This window comes from Entelurus aequoreus, linkage group LG06 (genome assembly GCF_033978785.1).
Source record: "Entelurus aequoreus isolate RoL-2023_Sb linkage group LG06, RoL_Eaeq_v1.1, whole genome shotgun sequence".
NCBI classification, from domain to species: Eukaryota; Metazoa; Chordata; class Actinopteri; order Syngnathiformes; family Syngnathidae; genus Entelurus; species Entelurus aequoreus.
Window position 1 is genome coordinate 50,167,571 of NC_084736.1, and position 11,282 is coordinate 50,178,852.

Here is an 11,282-nt window from a genome sequence, read left to right on the forward strand (position 1 = left end):
GGACTTTGATCCTGACTGTTTTCACGGGAGCCATGTCATTTAGTATATTTAGGAACGCTGTTTTGAAGCGATCCCAAGCAACATCGACCAGGTTGCTCGCGAGCACAGGGGACCAGTCCCACTCATCTAATTTTAAATTGAAATTATTACTGGAGTATTTTTTAAGGGATCTGGATTGGGCTGTTATGTGGCCATTGGCTTTGGGTTTAGCTATTTTGCGGGTGCAGAAGGTTAGATAGTGGTCGCTAAGACCACAGATCATGACCCTACTATTTTTTATTTTAGGCCGGTCTGAAGTGAGAATGAGATCTATGGTTGATTGGGTGGAATCACACACCCTTGTAGGTAGTGCTATTAGCTGGGAAAGACCGTGTAGATTACAAAACTTGCTGTAGGATCTGAAGACAGGCGCATCTCTGCGTTGAATATCTGTGTTCAGATCCCCAGTTATAATTTTCTCCACGTTGTCTGCCCCAGCCAAGCACTCCTCCAGAGCCCCATAGAAATCACTCTGATTAGGGGGTCTGTAAACAGTCCCTATTAGTACCGGCTTAGCGTTTTTAAATTTGATTTCCGCCCACACAGATTCCAGGTCATTGTGGTTAAGATCAGTGCGAGTTATGTATTTAATATCCTGGTGAATATACATACAAACGCCCCCACCGTGTTTATTCCTGTCCTTTCTGATAACCGAAAAGTTTCCTATTTCTATTTCTGAGTCAGAAACACTTTGATCAAATTTGGTTTCAGAGAAACACAGGATTTTTACCTTCGTGTTGAGGAACATTTCTCTGATTTGGTCGAGTTTGGTTCCAGAGAGGCTGTTCACATTAAGGTGGATGATGTGTAGTCTACTGGACTCAAAAAGAGCATCAGAGTCCGCTGTGTAGTGGTACTGTCCAGAAAAGTTGTTGGTTGTTATTGAAGTTGAAGTTGGAGAACAGTTCAGTTCGTTGTTTGGCTGGAGCTGCTTAGGGGAGTAAGAGGAGCAGGAGGGAGAGAAGGGAGAGAGAGGCATATTGATCTTCATCCAGGTGAAGGGGGAGGGGCAGAGTTGGAGAGGGGGGGGCCAAGTAGGGGGGTGGGGGTGGGGGTGGATTTCATTTTCGCGGGGTTTGGTCCGTTTGAAAACAAAGAAAATGGATGTATGAAGGCGCCCCTAAATCCTGTGTATGCCGCAGGTCCAGACGCCGCGTCCTCGACCGTCAGGGACCGGGGAGAGGCCGCGTGGACCCCTGCCACACCGTTTCCACTGCAGACCGGGGTGTCGATGTCGACAGTCACCTCGTTGACCGCCGCCGCGCTGTTCGCCGCCATGCCGTTCGCCGCCATGCCGTTCGCCGACGGGTCGCTGCCTACACTGATGTCTGGGTCGTCCTCCACCGCCGCCGCCGAGGCGCCGACCGTGTCGATGAACGGGGCGAAGTCCTCCGTCGAGCCGCCGATCGCTGGAGCACAGGTGAGCTTGAGTTGAGATGAGCCGATTGGAGGTCCCGCAGCTAAGTTAGCTTCAATGGCGTTGCTAGCAGTAGCATTGCTAGGCTTCGCCAGGCGGGACAACATTAACCATGTGGTTACAGGTCCAGGGTTGAGTTCAGTGTCTCCTGATAGTAGAAGTAATAGTAGTATTGTTGACCTTCGGTCTATCCTTCCAGTCAGGGGCATGTTTATTCTGTTTCGATTTGCAGTCAAGCACGATGCTATCACGTTAGCTCCGAAGCTAAAGTGCTTCGCCGATGTATTGTCGATGAGATAAAAGTCACTATGAATGTCCATTTCGTGTTCCCGACTCTCATTTTCAAGAGGGTAAAGTATCCGAGGAGGTTCAAAATATAAATCTGTGATCCACAGTAGAAAAAGGAGGAAGTGTGGGATCATCCGAATAGTTGATTGTGTTCCCAAGCTGGAGCGAAAGAGGATGCGACCGTCCATCTCGGCGTCCACGTTCAACTTTGCTTGTCCCTTGCGGCAGTGTTTTTCATACTTTTTGGAGCCAAGGCACATTTTTTTCATAGAAAAAATTCTGAGGCACACCACCAGCAGAAGAGAAAAAAAAGGAAACTCAGTAGCCGATACTGACAATAAAAAGTCGTTCTCACAATTGTTGAATACGACTTTAAACCATAACCAACCATGCATCACTATAGCTCTTGTCTCAAAGTAGGTGTACTGTCATGACCTGTCACATCACGCTGTGACTTATTTGGAGTTTTGTGGTGTTTTCCTGTGTGTAGTGTTTTAGTTATTGTCTTTCGCTCCTATTTTGGTGGCTTTTCCTCTTTTGTTGGTATATTTCTGTTGCAGTTTCATGTCGTCCGTCAACGCTATTCTCCACACCTGCTTTGTTTTCACAATCAAGACTATTTAAGTTGTGCGGACGCTATCCTTCTTTATGGGGACATTGTTGATTGTCATCTCATGTGCGGATGTACTTTGTGGATGCCGTCTGTTCCACAGTCTGTAAGTCTTTGCTGTCGTCCAGCATTCTGTTTTTGTTCACTTTGCAGCCAGTTCAGTTTTAGTTTCGTTTTGCATGGCCATCCCAAAGCTTCAATGCCTTTTCTTAACGGCACTCGCTTTTTGTTTATTTTTGGTTTATGTGTTGGATACCTTTTTACCTACACGCTGCTTCCCGCATATTGTGATCACGACAAACCATGTTCCAGATATCTACAAAGCAATTAGCTACCTGCTGCCACGTACTGACATGGCAGAGGATTACATGGTTACGCTGCCGAGCTCCAGACAGCACAGACGCTCAACAACGGCACATTTGCGGATTATAATTACTGGTTTGCAAAAAATATTTTTAACCCAATTAGGAGAAATTACATAATCTCCCACGGCACACCAGACAATATCTCACGGCACACTGGTGTGCCACAGCACAGTGGTTGAAAAACACTGCCATACCGGCGGGGGGGTGCTGGAGCCTATCTCAGCTGCACACGGGCGGAAGGCGAGGTACAGCCTGTACAAGTCGCCACCTCATCGCAGGGCCAACACAGATAGACAACTTTCACACTCACCTTCACACACTAGGGCCAATTTAATGTTGCCAATCAGCCTATCCCCAGGTGGAGGTGGGAGGAAGCCGGAGTGTCCGGAGGGAACCCACGCAGTCACGGGATTGAACCCAGGACCTTACACATTTTCACAAAATGAAACATCCTGTGTCACGGCGCATGCGCAATCGGCAGCTCCGCTAGGAGCGCCCCGGGACACGCCCCTGCTCGCTCTTCCCGCGGCCGTGGCCAATCTTCAATCAGCGCACCTGGATCTGATGAGGGCCGAAGCCATAAAGACCAGCGGACCCGAAGATCCAGTGCTAGAACGTAGTTCACTGTTTCATTGTAAGCATCACGTTTTTGGCTTCCCTCCTCGTTACCTGCTCTCTGTACTTCCCTCTGCCCTTGTCTTACATGTCCTCTGTGTTCCCCGCAGTATTCCTTCCGTCTCCTGTGATCGAGCTGTGCGCCTCGCTTCACTGGACTTCCCTTCGGATTTTGGACTGCTTCCCTCGATCCTCGACCCCCGCCTGGACACGGACCTCAACGCCTCTCTCTAGCCCCCGACCTCTCGTCTGTTTACGGACTTCCTTCATGCCTTACCCCACTGGACTTTTGGACAATTCATCCAACACGCACAAACCACAAACACTGGTAACGTTTACATTGCTAATTCCTCACATCATCTTACCTCATACACCATTAGTAGCATACACACCCCAACACGTAATTAAGCTCAATAAACCTGTTGAGCTTTGTCCTGTCGTTGTGTCGTCTCCCCCGTTGAACATAACATCCTGCCCCTAGTTTTGTTAAAGATTGTTGAATGAACTGAACAACTCATAAAAATGTAAAACATTAGGTGTCAAAAAAAAATCTATAATTAATTAATTGCATTTTTTAACGTCTTCTGTCCAGCCACATATGGGTAAATACTATGGTTGATCTACATCAAGGGGTGGCCAAAATGTGGTCCATGGGCCATTTGCATCCCGCAGCTAATTTTCTGACGGCCCACGTCGCATTAAAAAAAATATTACAAAACATAAAAAACATAAACATATAACAAAAGTAAGTAAGTAAGTATATTTTATTCATAAAGCGCTTTTCACAGATAAAATCACAAAGCGCTGTACAAAACATAGGTGAAGTAAAACAACAATTCAATTAAAACATAAGGGGCAACATCATAAAAAGGATACAACGTAGATTAAAAATGATAGTTGAAATGTGCATTAACTAAAAGCTTTACTAAAAAGAGAAGTTTTCAAATGTTCAACACAGTCAAGATCACAGAGGGACTGGTGCAAATTGTTCCAGAGTCTGGGAGCTATAGCCTGGGATGCTAGGTCTCCACGGGTTTTAAAAACGAGTTTTTGGGGTCTTTAGAAGATCCTGGCCTGAAAACCGGAGGCTGCGCCCTGAAGAGTAGGGGCATAGCAAGTCAGTGATGTACTGAGTGGCCCCACCATGCAACGCACGGAATGTCAGGACTAAAATCTTAAACTCAATGCGGAATTTAACTGGAAGCCAATGAAGACTGGATAAAATGGGGGGGATATGGGCTGTTCTGGGTGTACCGGTCTAAAGTATGGCAGCCGCATTTTGTACAGTCTGAAGTCGCTTTAGCATTGACTTGTTGAAGAGAGTGAAAAGAGAATTGCAATAGTCAATGCGAGACGAAATGAACGCGATCATTTCGAGATCCATCCAGACTGGTTTTTTTTTTGGTTTTTTTAAAGCTGTCATTACTCATAAAATAATGGATCACAATCAATGTTGTAATGAATTATTGATCTGTTCAACGTTACAATTACTTCAAATCAAATATTCCACTTTGAAATATTTTTGGGAAAAATGTTGCATGTTTTGTGTGTTTGCTATATAAAAAAATAAAGTTTTCTATGACAAAAATATCATAAAACAATCAGACCAAAACAAAAAATAAAATTTAAAAACGTATAATTGATGGTTGGATTTGAAGTTGATCTAGGGCAGGGGTCACCAACGTGGTGCCCGCGGGCACCAGGTAGCCCGTAAGGACCAGATGAGTAGCCCGCTGGCCTGTTCTAAAAATAGCTCAAATAGCAGCACTTACCAGTGAGCTGCCTCTATTTTTTAAATTGTATTTATTTACTAGCAAGCTGGTCTCTCTTTGCCCGACATTTTTAATTGTAAGAGAGACAAAACTCAAATAGAATTTGAAAATCCAAGAAAATATTTTAAAGACTTGGTCTTCACTTGTTTAAATAATTTCATTAATTTTTTTTACTTTGCTTCTTATAACTTTCAGAAAGACAATTTTAGAGAAAAAAAATACAACTTTAAAAAGGATTTTAGGATTTTTAAACACATATACCTTTTTACCTTTTAAATTCCTTCCTCTTCTTTCCTGACAATTTAAATCAATGTTCAAGTAATTTTTTTTTTTTTTATTGTAAATAATAATACATACATTTCATTTTAATTCTTCATTTTAGCTTCTGTTTTTTCGACGAAGAATATTTGTGAAATATTTCTTCAAACTTATTATGATTAAAATTCAAAAAAATTATTCTGGCAAATTTAGAAAATCTGTAGAATCAAATTTAAATCTTATTTGAATTTCTTTTAAAATTTTTGTTCTGGAAAATCTAGAAGAAATAATGATTTGTCTTTGTTAGAAATATAGCTTGGTCCAATTTGTTATATATTCTTACAAAGTGCAGATTGGATTTTAACCTATTTAAAACATGTCATCAACATTCTAAAATTAATCTTAATCAGGAAAAATTACTAATGATGTTCCATAAATTATTTTTTCAATTTTTTCAAAAAGATTCGAATTAGCTAGTTTTTCTCTTCTTTTTTTCGGTTGAATTTTGAATTTTAAAGAGTCGAAATTGAAGATAAACTATGTTTCAAAATTTAATTGTCATTTTTTTTCTGGTTTTCTCCTCTTTTAAACCGTTCAATTAAGTGTAAATATCATTAATTATTAATAATAACATAGAGTTAAAGGTAAATTGAGCAAATTGGCTATTTCTGGCAATTTATTTAAGTATTTATCAAACTGGTAGCCCTTCGCATTAATCAGTACCCAAGAAGTAGCTCTTGCTTTCAAAAAGGTTGGTGACCCCTGATCTAGGGATTTAAGTGTTAAAAGTAAAAAAAAACAAAAAAAACTTACAGTATTTTTACTTTATATCTAACGCCTTTATGAGTTAACTGTAATTGCTCAAAAAATAATAATGAATGGTGTTATGAATTATTGACCTTTTTAAGACTCCAATTACTACAAATATTGCACTTAAATTGTTTAATATTTGACATTTTGTGTTTCTGACATTTAAAAAAACAGGGTTTTCAGAAGGACGGCATAAAATAAAATGTAAAAAAAAAAACCTTCAGATCAAATACATGAACTTGATCTAGAGATTTAAGTGTTGAATAAAAAAAATGTAAAATCAATATGTGACGTATTTTCAACATTTTAATGACTGAGCCCCTTTGGGTCCCGGGTACCAAACTTAAGGGAAGCCATGAAGGTTTAAAAAAAAAAAAAAAAAAAAAAAAAAAAAAAAATGGCTCCCGCATGCTTTGATTTTTTTTACTGTGCGGCCCGCAATAGAATATTTTTTTTTCTTCACACTTTTAATTTAAGTGAAACATTTTTTTGACTTTTTTCATCAAACTTGAATTTAAGATTTCATTTGATGCATGTTTTACACTAAAATGAATTTTTAGGAAATAAGTCGTTCAGTTATTTTTTCAGTGCAAAATAACAATTTCAACACTATTAAAACATAAATGTATACGCCTTCCTATCTCAACCCTGACTAGGATTCGAACTCAGTATCTCATGTCAGTGACAATGCAAGAAGCGGCTGTGGATACGTTTGTAATAAAAATTCATATAAAGCGTCCCGTAATTTACTTATAGAAATTTTACATGTGCATTTTCACACAGATCTCTTGTCATTAAAAAATAAGTAAAACAATGTACTCATTTATTCATGAGGACTTTATTGATTTTGTATTTATTCAAAGAGGGAGTGAAACATTTTTTAGAATCGCCTGGAATGCACCGGTTTGATTGGCCGAGTAGTCTCACATGGAGTGGCTTAACTTGCATGCAAATGGTCGGTTCCAATGAACCAGTACAGTAGAGTCAATAAAAGCTGCATCTGTCAAAATAGAAAACTTAAAATACTTCAATCATTTCTTAACTATTAGATCCAGGTGTCTGGGTCTGCCTGTTAGTGACCCACCTAGTAGTGAATGGTTGTTTATGTCCCCAATGATTGACAGGTTACCAGTCCAAAGTGAACCCCGCTTCTCCCCCATAGTCAGCTGGGATAGGTTCCAGCTCACCCAAATGAGGAAAAACAGTCTAAAAATTAATTAGTGGATGGATGGTTGAATATAATTTACAAAACCCAAAACCAGTGAGGTTGGCACGTTGTGTAAATCATAAATAAAACAGAATTATTTGCAAATCCTTTCCAATTTATATTCAATTGAATAGACTGCAAAGACAAGATTGTTAATGTTCGAACTGAGAAACCTTTTTTTTAAAATAATCATTACCTTTGAATTTAATGGCAGCAACACCTTGCAAAAAAGTTGGCACAGGGTCATTTTTACCACTGTGTTACATGGCCTTTCCTTTTAACAACACTCAGTAAACGTTTGGGAACTGAGGAGACCAATTTTTTAAACTTTTCAGGTGGAATTATATCCAATTCTTGCTTGAAGTACAGCTTAAATTGTTCAACAATCCAGGCTCTCCCTGTCGTATTTTATGTTTCATAATGAGCCACACATTTTCAACGGGAGACAGGTCTGGACTACAAGCAGGCCAGTCTAGTACCCACTAGGGCTGGGTGATATGGTCTTTTATGAATATCTCGATATTTTTAGGCCATGTCACGATACACGATATATATCTCGATATTTTGCCTTATCCTTGAATGAACACTTGATACATATAATCACACCAGTATGATGATTCTATGTGTCTACATTAAAACATTCTTGTTCATACTGCATTAATATATGATAATTTTAAACTTACATACAGAGAGGGAAACCACAACTAAGTCAATTTACCAAAACTGCATTTATTAAGCAGTTATTAAGCAGTGGCACAAAAATTTATGTAATTTCAAAACAGAAAGTGCAAGATTGTCAGAGACATTTTAAAACAAGCTATTAATGCACTTTTGTGCATGATGTCACTAAGATGACATATCAAAACAACACTAAATTAACGTGCACTTTTTGTATAAAACGCCACAACAATATTTTAAAACAAATAAAGTGCACTTTTGTGCATGATGTCACACAATATATTTCAATAACTGTCAAATAAAAAATAGCTGCATAATAGGAAATCAAATAGTGTACGTCCTTCGCTATGTGGTAGGATCCTGCGGACGTTATCTCCTTCTGTTGTTGAGTTTTTTTTTTTCATACGGTGTTGATCTGGAAATGGTTGCTTGGGCATTTTGTTGGTGTGGCACCGGCCGGAGATGTTGACATGCAGTTTCAAGCACTCTTCATTCTACTTTTTGTAGCAACGCTTTTGCCGCATACTTGTTAAACATCTTCCCGCTTGAAGCCAAACCACCGCCAGACGATGGACCCCCTGCTGTTTTTCTTGGGAATGAATTCTTCCTTCATTTGTTACCAGATTGGCACCTTCTCTCTCTTGTATTACCACTCGCACCGCACCGCTAGCATCACAGCTAACTTTACCATGCCTCTACCTGTCTGCTCGGCGAGGGCGTATGACGTTGCACGCGTGACAGTATGTGACGTGTGTAAGAAGGTGCACTTGTTTTACGTCTCTGTGAGGAGAGACAAGAATGAGCGAGGACTGTCTGTAGTGTAATGCCCGCAGCTAAAAGCAACTGCGTGAGAACGTATACTCGAATATCACGACATAGTCATTTTCTATATCGCACAGAGACAAACACGCGATATATCGAGTTTATTCGATATATGGCCCAGCCCTAGTACCCGCACTCTTTTACTATGAAGCCACGCTGTTGTAACACGTGCAGAATATGGCTTGGCATTGTCTTGCTGAAATAAGCAGGGGCGTCCATGAAAAAGATGTTGCTTGGATGGAAACATAAGTTGCTCCAAAACCTGTATGTACCTTTCAGCATTAATGGGGCCTTCACAGATGTGTAAGTTACCCATGTCTTGGGCACTAATACACCCCCATACCATCACAGATGCTGACTTTTGAACTTTGCGCCTATGACAATCCGGATGATTCTTTTCCTCTTTGGTCCGGAGGACACGACGTCCACAGTTTCCAAAAACAATTTGAAATGTGGACTCGTCAGACCACAGAACACTTTTCCACTTTGCATCACTCCATCTTAGATCAGCTCGGGCCCAGCGAAGACGAACTATAGTTACTTACAGTGGTTTTCTGAAGTATTCCTGAGCCCATGTAGTGATATCCTTTACACACTGATGTCGGTTTTTGATGCAGTACCGCTTGAAGGATCAAAGGTCACGGGCATTCAATGTTGGTTTTCGGACTTGCCGCTTACGTGCAGTGATTTCTCCAGATTGTCTGAAACTTTTGATGATATTACGGACCGTAGATGGTGAAATCCCTAAATTCCTTGCAATAGCTGGTGGAGAAATGTTGTTCTTAAACTGTTTGACAATTTGCTCACGCATTTGTTCACAAAGTGGTGACCCTCGCCCCATCCTTGTTTGTGAATGACTGAGCATTTCATGGAAGCTGCTTTTATACCCAATCATGGCACCCACCTGTTCCCAATTAGCCTGTTCACCTGTGGGATGTTCCAAATAAGTGTTTGATGAGCATTCCTTCACTTTCTCAGTCTTTTTTTGCCACTTGTGCCAGCTTTTTTGAAACACGTTGCAGGCATCAAATTCCAAATGAGCTAATATTTGCAAAAAATAACAAAGTTTACCAGTTCAAACGTTAAGTATCTTGTTTTTGCAATCAATTCAATTGAATATAGGTTGAAACAGATTTGGAAATCATTGTATTCTGTTTTTATTTACAATTTACACAACGTGTCAACTTCACTGGTTTTGTACAATTAGGCAGATTTTTCATGTCCAAACATGTTCAAACTTGTTTAAAATCCGTGTAAACTTCACAAAAACAAGCTTTACCTTTTCCTCATGCAACACCACTATTAATGTGGCAACACCATTGCATTCCATTGTTTGTTTCCAGAGTACGTAGAGTGTAATTCTATGCCAGAGGGCACATTTATTGTTGCATTCCAGAGCTCTGTAACAGAAGCCTCACTGCAATAAGGCGCTTTTGGTAGCCATCCACAAGCTTCTGATAAGCTTCTGGTTGAATTGTTGACCACTCCTCTTGACAGAATTGGTGCAGTAACAGCTAAATGTGTTGGTTTTCTGACATGAACTTGTTTCTTCAGCATTGTCCACATGTTTAAGTCAGGACTTTGGGAAGGACATTCTAAAACCTTAATTCTAGCCTGATTTAGCCATTTCTTTACTACTTTTGACGTGTCTTTGTGGTCATTGTCCTGTTTGAACACCCAACTGCGCCCAAGACCCAACCTACGGGCTGATGATTTTAGGTTGTCCTGAAGAATTTGGAGGTAATCCTCCTTTTTCATTGTCCCATTTTACTCTCTGTAAAGCACCAGTTCCATTGGCAGCAAAACAGGCACGAGCATAATACTACCACCACCATGCTTGACGTTAGGAATGGTGTTCCTGGGATTAAAGGCCTCACTTTTTCTCCTCCAAACATAATGTTGGGTATTGTGGCCAAACATCTAAATTGTTGTTTAATCTGACATCACATGCACAAAGAATAGACCTTCTGGAGGAAAGTTATGTGGTCAGATGAAACAAACAATTAGCTGTTTGGCCACAATAATGACAAACAAGTATGTGCTCCAATCACTCTATCACAAAAAAATAAGAGTTGTAGAAATTATTGTAAACTCAAGACAGCCATGACATTATGTTCTTTACAAGTGTATGTAAACTTTTGACCACGACTATATATGTAGTAGTAGAAATAGACACTCATAATTATGAGGTGGATAAAAGGAATCATGACATCACACCGATAAATCCGATACATCGGGAAAAAATGGCTCAGAAGAAAAAAAAAAAACGCTCCAATGAGGCAAAATGACCCGTATTCTGCTGTGAATGGGTTAGGGTGAGCAAATAAGTGCTCCTTTTCTCCTACGACCTGTCATAAATTTCCCCTGAGCTAACTGTAAACAAACATGGCGTTGATCATAT